Genomic DNA, 12,317 nt, shown 5'->3' with positions numbered 1-12,317 from the left:
GTAACCTTTGTTTTTTTTAAGTGAATTTCTATGTTTAAAAAAATTCTATTTCCTCATTAAAACATCCCTGTAACCTTTGGGGTTTTTTCAGTGAATTTCTATGGTTTTTTCAAATAAAGCACTTTTCACTACTATACGTTTATCCACATACCGCCGTACACTTGCAGAAAGCAAACTTTGCTTTTGCTTGGTGGGGGCTATCAGTTTGCACTAAGCAAAAGCAAACAGCTATGTCTTAGGCGTGGGCACCTTGGGACATAGCAGGAGCCAGCCCTGGGGGGGGGAGAGGGTGGCGGTCCCCAAGGCTATCAGTGGCTCCTCAAGGGTGGACATGCGCCCCCCCCCACCTCCAACTGCAATCAGCGGTCCTCGGGGGTCCGTAACGGGCCCTCTTTCTTTTTTCATGTTTGCCCAGTGAAAGTGGTGGTCCCCAGCAGCCCCCCCCCCCCAGATTCAAATACATACAAGACCTGGGGAGGTGGTGGTCCCCGGGCTGCGAGGGGGCTGCGCGTCCCCTTCTGCATTCAAAAGCAAACAAGCCCTGGTAGGTGGTGGTCCGCGGAGCTGCAGAGGGGACACACACTGCCCCCGCATTATATTTCAGTAAAGCCCTGGGGAGGTGATGGTCCCCGGGACAGTAATAATAGAATTCAAAAAGCCATAGTGATTCACTTGAAAAACCAAAGGTTACAGGGACATTATATATTCTGCTTTTGTTCACACAAAACCATAGAAATTCAGCGGTTATAGTTAGAGTTATTTCAAGTAACTATAACTTGCACCCCCACCATGCACAGTTTTTTCTTCAATAATTTGACTGCTAATTGTGTTGAGTGTTGTACTATCTGGGGTAATTAGCAGTGCATTGCGAGGGCGTGAGTTATAGTTACCTTATAGTTACCTTAGGGTGCGAGTTATTGTTACTTGAAATAACTAACTATAACTGCTGAATTTTTATGGTTTTGTGCGAGTAAACAAAGTAATATGTATAACTCCACAAGCGCTGTAACCCTTGAGTCAATGAATTCTACAACTTCCTTTCAAATGAAATTTGTTGTAAACAAGGCCACGAAGGAGCCGAAACATGTTGATTGTGCCTGACCAAATAAAATAATTTCCTGCCAGGTGCTTAGGGAGTGCTGCTCCTTTCATTATTTTGAAAAGCTTCTGGTCGTATTTCAGAAGATGTAAGTGCGGGGGTTTCCTAGAGTGCACCTCCAACATTCTGGAGCATGCTGGCAACTTCATTGAGGAACTGGAAGGTTATATATGCGTGTACATATTATGGATGGGCAAAAGTATCCATTGCAAAGTCATTAAAATTGTAGAAAAATCGACTTTTTGCATGGATGCCTTCTGGTTTCTATGCTAGATTCTGCTAGCATTCGGTTTCTGGGTATTGAGAAATCACCAACCATGTTCTAATTTCATCTAACTCCGTTAAAACGTGAAGAGTGATCGAAATAAAGTGCGTGTTTTTGCATGTAGATGCACTTATTTCGTTTCTTAGGGACACATAGGCCCTCATTCTGACCTTGGCGGTCTTTTCGCGAGACCGCCGAGTTACCGCCGCGGTGAAGACCGCCGACCGCGGCGGTATGCCGCTGTGCGCATTCTGACCGCTGGGAGCGTTCCGCCGGAAAACCGCCAGCAGCCACACTGGCGGTCGGCGGGAAAGTGGAGACTGGTCAACCTCCACCGCCACGCCAGCAGAACACCGCCCACAGAATTACGACCCACATTTCTGTGTGGCGGTCTTCTGTTGGCGGTCTTCTGTTGGCGGTCACCTCCCCATGGCTCCTGTCACCTCCCGGAGGACCAACGCACAAGGTAAGTTGATCGTCCGTGAGGGGAGGGGGTGGGGGGGTGTTGTGTGATGTGTGCGTGCATGGGGGTGTGCGTGTGAGTGTGTAGAGGGGGTGTGTGAGTGCGTGCATGCGGGCGGGGAGTGCTGCTGTGCCTATGGGCAATGTGTGTAGTTCGGCGGGTGCGCATGTCGGCATGTATGTGTGCGGGTATGTGTCCCCGTTGTGTATGTGTGTGTGTAGGGGGTGTGTATATGTGCATGTTGGGGGTGTGTGCATGTCGGGGTGCGTGTATGTGCATGTCGGGGTGGGGTGGGGAGGGGGTTTGTACCACCTCTGGGGGGTGGCAGGGGGGTGGAGGGTGTGGGGGGAGGACTCGGGGGGGGTAGTGGGGGGTGGGGGAGACCCCTATCAGGTCCAGGGAAGGAATTCCCTGGCCCCGATAGTGCCTACCACCATGGTTCGCATGGCGGGTCCCGAACGCCAGAAACCGCGGCGGTAAGCAGGGTCATGATACCGTTGGCGGTCTTGGGTCGACCGCCGGACCGGAGTGCGCAGACTCCAGCCCCTCGGTCATGACCGCCGTGGCTGTCGGAGTGGGGAAGTGGCGGTCGGTCGCGGCGGTGACCGCCGCGGTCAGAATGCCATTTTTAATACCGCCGGTCTGTTCGCGGTCCGACCGCCGCCTCTCCGCCGACCGCCAAGGTCAGAATGAGGGCCATAATCTGCCTTACCTAAACATATATTATGATTATGAAAACATACTAAATTCAAATACAGCGATATTCTAAATTATTACAACTGCATCTGTTTAAATACATTTTCACAAATACGGACATAATTCAAGTTTTCAATGAAAGTATAAAATACACATGTACCATCCATACAGTATAACATAGAAGTTCATTCAAAAAAACGAGTTTATTACTTGTTATCCTGGAAACGTCTGGTGCTTTAAAGCTGCTATAAATGAAATTGACTGTCCTGACTTAATCACGTGGAGTCCCGAATGGAAGATTGACGTGTTCGGAGGTATCTGTGTTCATCATACAAAAAGAAAGAGGAGGACACCCTTAAATACCGTGAATAGTTAGATAAGATTGTGAGCTATTTTTTAAATTGATTCTTGGCATTTTTGAAAAATGAATTAGTGATTGTTAGTGAAAAATGCGAATACCCTGACAGAATTAGAAGGGTGGTTCTAGAAGGATGGTTCTTTCACTTTTTATAACAGAGTAATTTTTTTATTCAACATATTTTTAGACTATTTGGATGGTGTGTGCTCATATTACATCGAACTAAAACAGTAGTTTGTCACTGAATGTAAAAAAAATAATGTAAATAGATGTGTTTGTATTACTTTAGAATGAGACAGCATCGATCGAGTGCTGAGGAGAGAGGGTCGTGCATGTTCCCTTATCGATGATTATGGATGGTTGCACGTGGCAGATGTGAGAAAGTAGCCTCTTTCTAGCCTTGTTAACCCCACCTTTGGCCTGTTTGTGAGTATATGTCAGGGTGTTTTCACTGTCTCACTGGGATCCTGCTAGCCAGGGCCCAGTGCTCATAGTGAAAACCCTATGTTGTCAGTATGTTTGTTATGTGTCACTGGGACCCTGCTAGCCAGGACCTCAGTGCTCATAAGTTTGTGGCCTACATGTATGTGTTCCCTGTGTGATGCCTAACTGTCTCACTGAGGCTCTGCTAACCAGAACCTCAGTGGTTATGCTCCCTCTACTTTCCAAATTGTCACTAACAGGCTAGTGACCAATTTCACCAATTCACATTGGCATACTGGAACACCCTTATAATTCCCTAGTATATGGTACTGAGGTACCCAGGGTATTGGGGTTCCAGGAGATCCCTATGGGCTGCAGCATTTCTTTTGCCACCCATAAGGAGATCTGACAATTCTTACACAGGCCTGCCAGTGCAGCCTGAGTGAAATAACGTCCACGTTATTTCACAGCCATTTACCACTGCACTTAAGTCACTTATAAGTCACCTATATGTCTAACCTTCACCTGGTGAAGGTTGGGTGCAAAGTTACTTAGTGTGAGGGCACCCTGGCACTAGCCAAGGTGCCCCCACATCGTTCAGGGCAAATTCCCCGGACTTTGTGAGTGCGGGGACACCATTACACGTGTGCACTGTACATAGGTCTCTACCTATGTACAGCGTCACAATGGTAACTCCGAATATGGCCATGTAATATGTCTAAGATCATGGAATTGTCACCCCAATGCCATCCTAGCATTGGGGGTGACAATTCCATGATCCCCCGGGTCTCTAGCACAGAACCTGGGTACTGCCAAACTGCCTTTCCAGGGTTTTCACTGCAGTTGCTGCTGCTGCCAACCCCTCAGACAGGTTTCTGCCCTCCTGGGTCCAGCCAGGCCTGGCCCAGGAAGGCAGAACAAAGGACTTCCTTTGAGAGAGGGTGTTACACCCTCTCCCTTTGGAAATAGGTGTCAGGGCTGGGGAGGAGTAGCCTCCCCAGCCTCTGGAAATGCTTTGATGGGTGCAGATTGTGCCCATCTCTGCATAAGCCAGTCTACACCGGTTCAGGGATCCCTCAGCCCTGCTCTGGCGTGAAACTGGACAAAGGAAAGGGGAGTGACCACTCCCCTGACCTGCACCTCCCAGGGCAGGTGCCCAGAGCTCCTCCAGCGTGCCCCAGACCACTGCCATCTTGGATTCAGAGGTGTGCTGGCACACTGGACTGCTCTGAGTGGCCAGGGCCAGCAGGTGACGTCAGAGACTCCTTCTGATAGGCTCTTACCTTTCTTACTAGCCTATCCTCCTTCCTAGGTAGCCAAACCTCCTTTTCTGGCTATTTAGGGTCTCTGCTTTGGGGAATTCTTCAGATACCGAATGCAAGAGCTCACCAGAGTTCCTCTGTATCTCCCTCTTCACCTTCTGCCAAAGGATCGACCGCTGACTGCTCAGGACGCCTGCAAAACCGCAACAAAGTAGCAAAGACGACTACTGCAACCCTGTATCGCTTCATCCTGCCGGCTTTCTCACCTGTTTCCTGGTGGTGCATGCTCTGGGGGTAGCCTGCCTCCTTCTTGCACCAGGAGCTCTGAAGAAATCTCCTGTGGGTCGACGGAATCTTCCCCCTGCAACCGCAGGCAACAAAAGACTGCATCACCGGTCCTCTGGGTCCCCTCTCAGCACGACGAGCGTGGGCCCTGGAACTCAGCAACTCTGTCCAAGTGACTCCCACAATCCAGTGACTCTTCAGTCCAAGTTTGGTGGAGGTAAGTCCTTGCCTCCCCACGCTAGACTGCATTGCTGGGTACCGCGTGATTTGCAGCTGCTCCGGCTCCTGTGCACTCTTCCAGGATTTCCTTCGTGCACAGCCTGGGTCCCCGACACTCTAACCTGCAGTGCACAACCTTCTGAGTTGTCCTCCGGCGTCGTGGGACTCCCTTTTCTGACTTCGGGTGGACTCTGGTTCACTCCCATTCTAAGTGCCTATTCCGGTACTTCTGCGGGTGCTGCCTGCTTCTGTGAGGGCTCCCTGACTTGCTGGGTGCCCCCTCTGTCTCCTCATTCAAGTGGCGACATCCTGGTCCCTCCTGGGCCACAGCAGCATCCAAAAACCCTAACTGCGACCCTTGCAGCTAGCAAGGCCTGTTTGCGGTCTTTCTGCGTGGGAACACCTCTGCAAGCTTCTTTACGATGTGGGACATCCATCCTCCAAAGGGGAAGTTCCTAGTCCTCTTCGTTCTTGCAGAACACAAAGCTTCTTCCATCCGGTGGCAGCTTCCTTGCACCCTCAGCTGGCATTTTCTGGGCTCCTGCCCACTCTCGACACTGTCGCGACTCTTGGACTTGGTCCCCTTGTCTTACAGGTACTCAGGTCCGGAAATCCACTGTTGTTGCATTGCTGGTGTTGGTTTTCCTTGCAGAATCCCCCTATCACGACTTCTGTGCTCTCTGGGGGTTGTAGGTGCACTTTACACCTACCTTACAGGATCTTGGGGTGGGCTATTTTTCTAACCCTCACTGTTTTCTTACAGTCCCAGGGACCTTCTACAAGCTCACATAGGTTTGGGGTCCATTCGTGGTTCGCATTCCACTTTTGGAGTATATGGTTTGTGTTGCCCCTATACCTATGTGCTCCTATTGCAATCTATTGTAACTTTACACTGCTTGCATTACTTCCTTTTGCTATTACTGCATAGTTTTGGTATTGTGTACATATATCTTGTGTATATTAGACATCCTCATACTGAGGGTACTCACTGAGATACTTTTGGCATATTGTCATAAAAATAAAGTACCTTTATTTTTAGTATATCTGTGTATTGTGTTTTCTTATGATATTGTGCATATGACACCAGTGGTATAGTAGGAGCTTTGCATGTCTCCTAGTTCAGCCTAAGCTGCTCTGCTATAGCTACCTTCTATCAGTCTAAGCTGCTAGAAACACCTCTTCTACACTAATAAGGGATAACTGGACCTGGCACAAGGTGTAAGTACCTCTGGTACCCACTACAAGCCAGGCCAGCCTCCTACAGCAGACAAGCTGGGAACATGTACAGAGGAGGCTAGTGCAAGCCTGGCGCCAAGCTACACCTTTCAATGATTCATTATATAAGATTGAGAAGACAATATATAGAGTAGTACTGTTTTTCCAAAGAGCTTAGTTTCTTAGGTGATGAAATCGAGCAGCATCGCTTTACCATGGGAGGGAATGAATGTAAATGGCATCCCATTCTAACTGTTAAGTGGTGTGATATTTAGAATAGCTTTGAAGCGACCATTCGCTTTGCAGACTTTTAACTATAAGTAAGAATTCTGTATCAAACCAAGGAGGATCAGAGTAGGGACATCCTCATGCCTCTGCTACATTAACTATATCTGATGGTGTTTGACGTTGACGCTTTGGATTACACTGACTAACATCACGTCATGGAGCTGGTCAGTCTGCCAAGCGCAGGGCAAGAACTGAGCACAGATCCCAAAACCAGAAAGAAGTGGTTGGGGGTTTGTTAGCCAATTAAGCTAAGTCTTAAGACTGCTCTGAAGACATAGAACAGGGTTGGAAGTCTGAAGACCTCAGGAAGACATTCAGACCAAGCATGTACACTGTACAGAAGTTGTAAACAGAAGAGAGACTGCTGGAACAGTGGCAAAGAGTTGTGACTGCCCACACAAAGAGCTATGTGTGTTGTAAAGGATGATCAGAGTCTGCTAATCACCTGTTGCTCCCCCCCCCCCCACCCCACCTCCTCCCACGGACAACAAAGGTCATAAAAATAACTCTCTTTGGAACCAATCCAGTTGTCAAGATCAATTGCTCTGCACTGATCTTGGACTGGTCTTTGTCAAGCTTAATGGCCGCAGCTTGAAGTGAGTGGGAAAACCAAATCCCACTCGTGGGTTGGTATCTTGAAGGGGACTCTTCAATGGAAGGCAAAGACTCTATTGTCAGCATCAAAGACTGAGCTTTAACTGGGAAGATGCCCAGATGCCGACTATTGAGTAACGCATAGCAACTTTCATTGAATGCCCAGGCAGAATGTAGGATTGTGGAATGGAGCTGTTACTTTGATACTCTGTCTCTCTTAAATGACCGATTCAATTATTTGTCATTTTTGTCTATAGCCATGAAATACTTTTTTAATTCTGCTGAATTGGTTTGGAAGCTTTACTGTGTAGAAGTTTACTGAGTGATTACTTGATTCAAGCATTGTGATGATACCACACGGACCCTTAAATACCGTGCACCTGTCTCAAATGGCACGAACCCCAAAATGTAACCACCTCAAAAAATTGTGAAAGCACCAGCTCCGAGCAGACATCTGCAACAGATGGCAATATTAACTGCCAACACAGCAACATTCACTCTAAAACTGTACAGTGGTAGAATTATTGAAATACTAGGCCCAGAGGGCCGAAACGAACTGCACCTGACACTTCAGAACCCTGGCCTGAACCTGACCATGGCTAGGCGTGAGTTATAAGAAATGCAAAACCCATTTGGAAACAGCTTTAGCCAATGTTACTGCTTTGTTTGCGTTTTTTTCTATGCATCCAGTTCACGAAATGTGACCTGCCCTGGTCTTAATGTAGCATGAGCACCCAAAGAAACAACCACCAACTAAACATAAAATATAAATAAATATCGGTACGATTTCATTGAAGAAGGAGAACCATAGAGGGTAATCACAAGACAGACTTGGACATAAGCAGGTTCAGCGCAGGGATAATTAGACATCACAGAATGCATCGTGAACACAGTCAGTGCCAGAAATCATCGCCACCTCTTGCACCAACACCTTCATGTGACTCAACCAGCAACGGTGGCTTGTATCCTTTGAACTCAACATTACCTGGCCACAATATTAAACATCAGGGCTATTCCCAGTTTCTGCACTGAACCTAGTGTGATCAGAAATATCCTGCAAATCTGGCTGTGGGGGACAAATGTGGCAGTAGGTATTCCGGGAATATTGCAGTCTGCGAATCGAATAGCTTTCTTTTCAGCTTTGCTGCTTTCTCTAATATAGAGCTGCATAGAACCTTGTGCAGGAGAGCAAAAACACAGGGAGCAAATGGGTTCAGCTTTGTCACGTCAGGTAGGAATGGACTGGTCAGCTGTAAAGAACCACAAACCCTATGTTCCCCTGAGTTACACTACTAGGAGCTTCTGACCGAGTGATGCAGGCCATCAGCTGGTGGGACAAAGCAAGGAACGCTAGGTTTGCCCATCTTTTGAAGATAGTTCTCACAGGTCCATCTCAGTCACAGGACGGGCCCTGCCTCGGGTCGGATGGAGCCGGTCATAGCTTCCTAGTGCATCGCAAAAGAAAGTTGCATAACAAGCCGTGGTAATGCGTAATAGCCTCATCTAATTCCGAAGCTGTCTGTCTGTGAAGTCCTTCTACGTTCCCGGCATCCCTATGCCCAAGTACGCTAAGAGCCTGCATGGCACAGCAGTTGCGCTTCTGTAAACAGCTTAAAGGTTCACACCAGCTACTAATTGCTTCTGCGAGGATGCAGGTGGCATTCACTTCTATCCAAAGCACTTATCTCCCTGCACTGTCTGCAATTATCAGGTTTCATTAGCAGGGCTTCCAAGAGGGGCACGCAGGTGCATATATGCACGGGCCCCGAAAGGCGGGATGGGGCACTGAGGCTCCAGACGGAGGGCGCGCAGCTGCCAGCAGCACGAGGACGGAAAGGATCCCTTGCGTGTCACCTCACAAGGCCTCAGAAGGAAGCGCTGAGGCGGGGAGGGGGGGAGGGACCGTATAATTCTAAAATGAGCCAGGCCGCACTTACGTGGGTAAACGTGGGGAATTATAACAAATTAAAACCAAAAACGAATGTTCAAAATCACAAGCAGCAGAAAAAGACAACTGCTATATTCCCACCATAGTGTCTCCGAAAAATGTCGACTAGAGAGCTCTCTTGTGCTCAGTTGGTGCTCACGTTGTGCTCAGTGCAGTCATTTTGTCCAGTTTTCTTGACGATGTGGCTAAAACGTATCACTGCTTTGGTCGTACTGCTAGAGTGGGAGAGACGAAAAAAAATCCTATTTTGCTCACTCAGGTTTTAAAATGGACCATTTCACTTCTGGAGTTCTTGTACAGGATCGATGGAAATTTACTTGTCTAAGTAGGTGGGCAATAGCTCCCTCCTGAAAAGGTCTCCAACAGCTCCCTCCTGAAAAGGTCTCCAAGACCCTCCCGGAATGGACTCCTGACACTCACTGTGGTCCAGCGGGATTTTGTTTTTTCTCCCGCCATTATGGACTGGGCATACATTTAGTGGTGAAGGATATCCTGTTTGTCTGCTAGCTTAGCCTTAATAAAAACCCTTACATAATGAGGTCTGTGTTCCGTCCAATAAAAGATGAGTTATGGTTTAGTACCCAATTTCTGCACAGGACCGACTTATGGGACAAATAAAAGTTGTGAACAGCGTCTGGGTTCTGAGCAGTAGCTGAGCCCCGAGTAGCATCTTAATGTCACTATTGTTCGTAGGTACGATTAATGGCCATTCTTTTGTAATGCCCCTATGTATGCCTCGGGACAGAGCTGGAACACGTCATTCGTCCCAGTACTTATATACTAGCAACTCCTATCAATCCTCACATCACGTGATCTGGATATCCGCGTGACCTTGAATGACTCTTTTTGCAAGGCACACGAACAGGAGTTTGGCGCGCCTCTTATCCTTGCCAAAGTATTCTCCTGTATCCACTACCTAAGACACACAAAATGCCTTTCATTAATTGTAGACACACAAACGCACCCACAGCCAAAAATATTAAAACACAAGTAAAGCTTCACTTTGAAGGGTAACACTAGAAATTAAACATTTCAGGCCTACAATCATGTTAACTTTAGACGTAATGCACATTTTGAATACATCACAAATGCATCTTTCAATTATAACGAATACATGGCTCATAAATGAAAGAGATTATATGCAATTACATCGTAGTATCATCATCAGAGTTACATGAATATGTACTTATTTCATAATTCAACCTGTTAAAGTCACACATTAAAACACACATGAATATAGACTTCTATTTCAGTACAGTGAATATACCATCGATAATGTGATTGAGGCACTTCATCCTACATTAATACTACTGAACACACAATATATGCATTGTCAATTACATTTTCATGTCCCTTCTGTAACGCAGAATGGTATAACATATATTTTGCGTCATCACTACTTTATAACAATAGGAAAAAGGGGTTCATCTTTGGGAGGTGCAGCGTTGTATAACTGAAGCTTTCAGATAATCTAGCAGTGGCTGCTACCAAATGGCTCAACTCAATGCACATATTTTCTCTATTAGTGATTGGATGCTGTTAGAAATGGGGTCTTTGGTTGACAGTCAGGTTACCCCCTGTCCAAGCAAGGACCCTCACTCTAGTCAGGGTAAAGGAGAATCACCCTCAGTTAGCCCCCGCTCACAACCTTGGTAGCTTGGCACGAGCAGGCAGGCTTAACTTCAGAAGCAAGGTGTAAAGTATTTGTACTAACACACACAGTAACTCAGTGAAAACACTACAAAATGACACAACACAGCTTTAGAAAAATAGATATTTACCTAACCAAAACAACAAAAATCCAACATACACAAGCCAAGTTATGAATTTAAAAAGCAAAAGAGTCTTAAATCCTTTAGAAAACAGTGAGAACGTTTTTAGCGTACAAAAGTACCTAGGTAGCATCAAAATAAAACTGCACGGGCGAGTGTGCATCGGAAAAGGCCAGCATACATTGATCTCTCACTCGCAAGCTAGAGTGTGTGTCGCTCCTCCTCCGGACGGGTTGGCGTGAGTCGTTTGTTCTCTCCCGCAAGAGAGCGATGCATCGATCCAGACGGGCATCTCGGGTCCGGGCAGGCTTTGTGTTGATTTTCCGCACCCAGAGATGTTGCGTGAAATCCAGTCTCACAGTGTCAAGAAACCGCGCTGTGTGGGAGCTTATGCCGTTAACAGCAGCTGCTGTGGGTGTTGCACATCGTTTCTGTAACCACGTTGCGTCGATCTCCCAGCAGCGACGCAGGTAGAGGATTGATTTTAGCCACGAGGCCAGTGGCGTGTGGTTTTTCATCCGTGAAGCAGGTGGTGCGTCGAAAGTTTCCCAGCACAGCAGTCTTTGCGTGGATTTCTGTCCTTTTCCACCAGCTCCACCTTTCAAGGGCCCAGAGACAGGCTACGGCACCACTCCGCAGGCAGGACTCTAAGCAGAAAGCCCAAGTGCTGGCAGAGAGAAGTCTTTGTTGTCCCTGAGACTTCAATAGGAGGCAAGCTCAGTTCAAGTCCTTGGAGATTCTTCACCAATGGGAAGTCACACAAAAGTCAGTCTTTGCCATCTCTCAGGCAGAAGCAGCTACTGCAGGCCAACCCAGCAAAGCACAGTCACAGGCAAAGGGGCAGTACTCCTCCTCCAGCTTATCCAGCTCTTCTCCGGTGCAGAGGTTCCTCTTGGTTCCAGAAGTAATCTAATTTTCGGGGGTTTTGGATGCTCTTCTTATACCCCTTTCTGCCTTTGAGGGAGGCCTACTTCAAAGGAAAGTCTCTCTTGTTTGTGAGATCCTGCCTTGCCCAGGCCAGGCTCCAGACACAAACTAGGGGGTTGGAGACTGCATTGTGTGAGTGCAGACACAGCCCTTTCAGGTGTAAGTGACCACTCCTCTACTCCCTCCTAGCACAGATGGCTCATCAGGATATGCAGGCTACACCCCAGCTCCCTTTGTGTCACTGTCTAGAGAGAGGAGCCAACAGCCCAGCTGTCAAACTGACCCAGACAGGGAATCCACAAACAAACAGTCACAGAATGGTTTAAACAAGAAACCCCCTACTTTCTAAAAGTGGCATTTTCAAACACAAAATCTAAAAACCTATTTCACTAAAAGATGTATTTTTAAATTGTGAGTCTAGAGACCCCAAACTCCACATGTCTATCTGCTCCATAACAATATTTAAAGGCAGCCCCCATGTTAACCTATGAGAGAGATAGGCC

At 47.3% G+C, this 12,317-nt stretch overlaps 1 protein-coding gene across 15 annotated transcripts in view; it reads right to left on the bottom strand.

Moving 5' to 3' along the window:
- Positions 1-12,317, bottom strand: part of LINGO1 (leucine rich repeat and Ig domain containing 1) — a 3,157,620-nt gene that overhangs the window by 2,509,646 nt on the left and 635,657 nt on the right. For 3 of the 15 annotated variants that reach the window (XM_069222189.1, XM_069222182.1, XM_069222192.1), the window contains exon 4: positions 2,734-2,841. The exons of the other annotated variants lie outside the window; for them this stretch is intronic. The gene's annotated coding sequence lies outside the window, so the exon portion shown is untranslated. The remainder of the gene's footprint in view (positions 1-2,733; positions 2,842-12,317) is intronic. 15 annotated transcript variants of the gene reach the window in all.

Source organism: Pleurodeles waltl, chromosome 3_1 (assembly GCF_031143425.1).
Source record: "Pleurodeles waltl isolate 20211129_DDA chromosome 3_1, aPleWal1.hap1.20221129, whole genome shotgun sequence".
Classification (NCBI taxonomy): domain Eukaryota; kingdom Metazoa; phylum Chordata; class Amphibia; order Caudata; family Salamandridae; genus Pleurodeles; species Pleurodeles waltl.
This window is presented reverse-complemented; position numbering and strand designations above follow the sequence as displayed.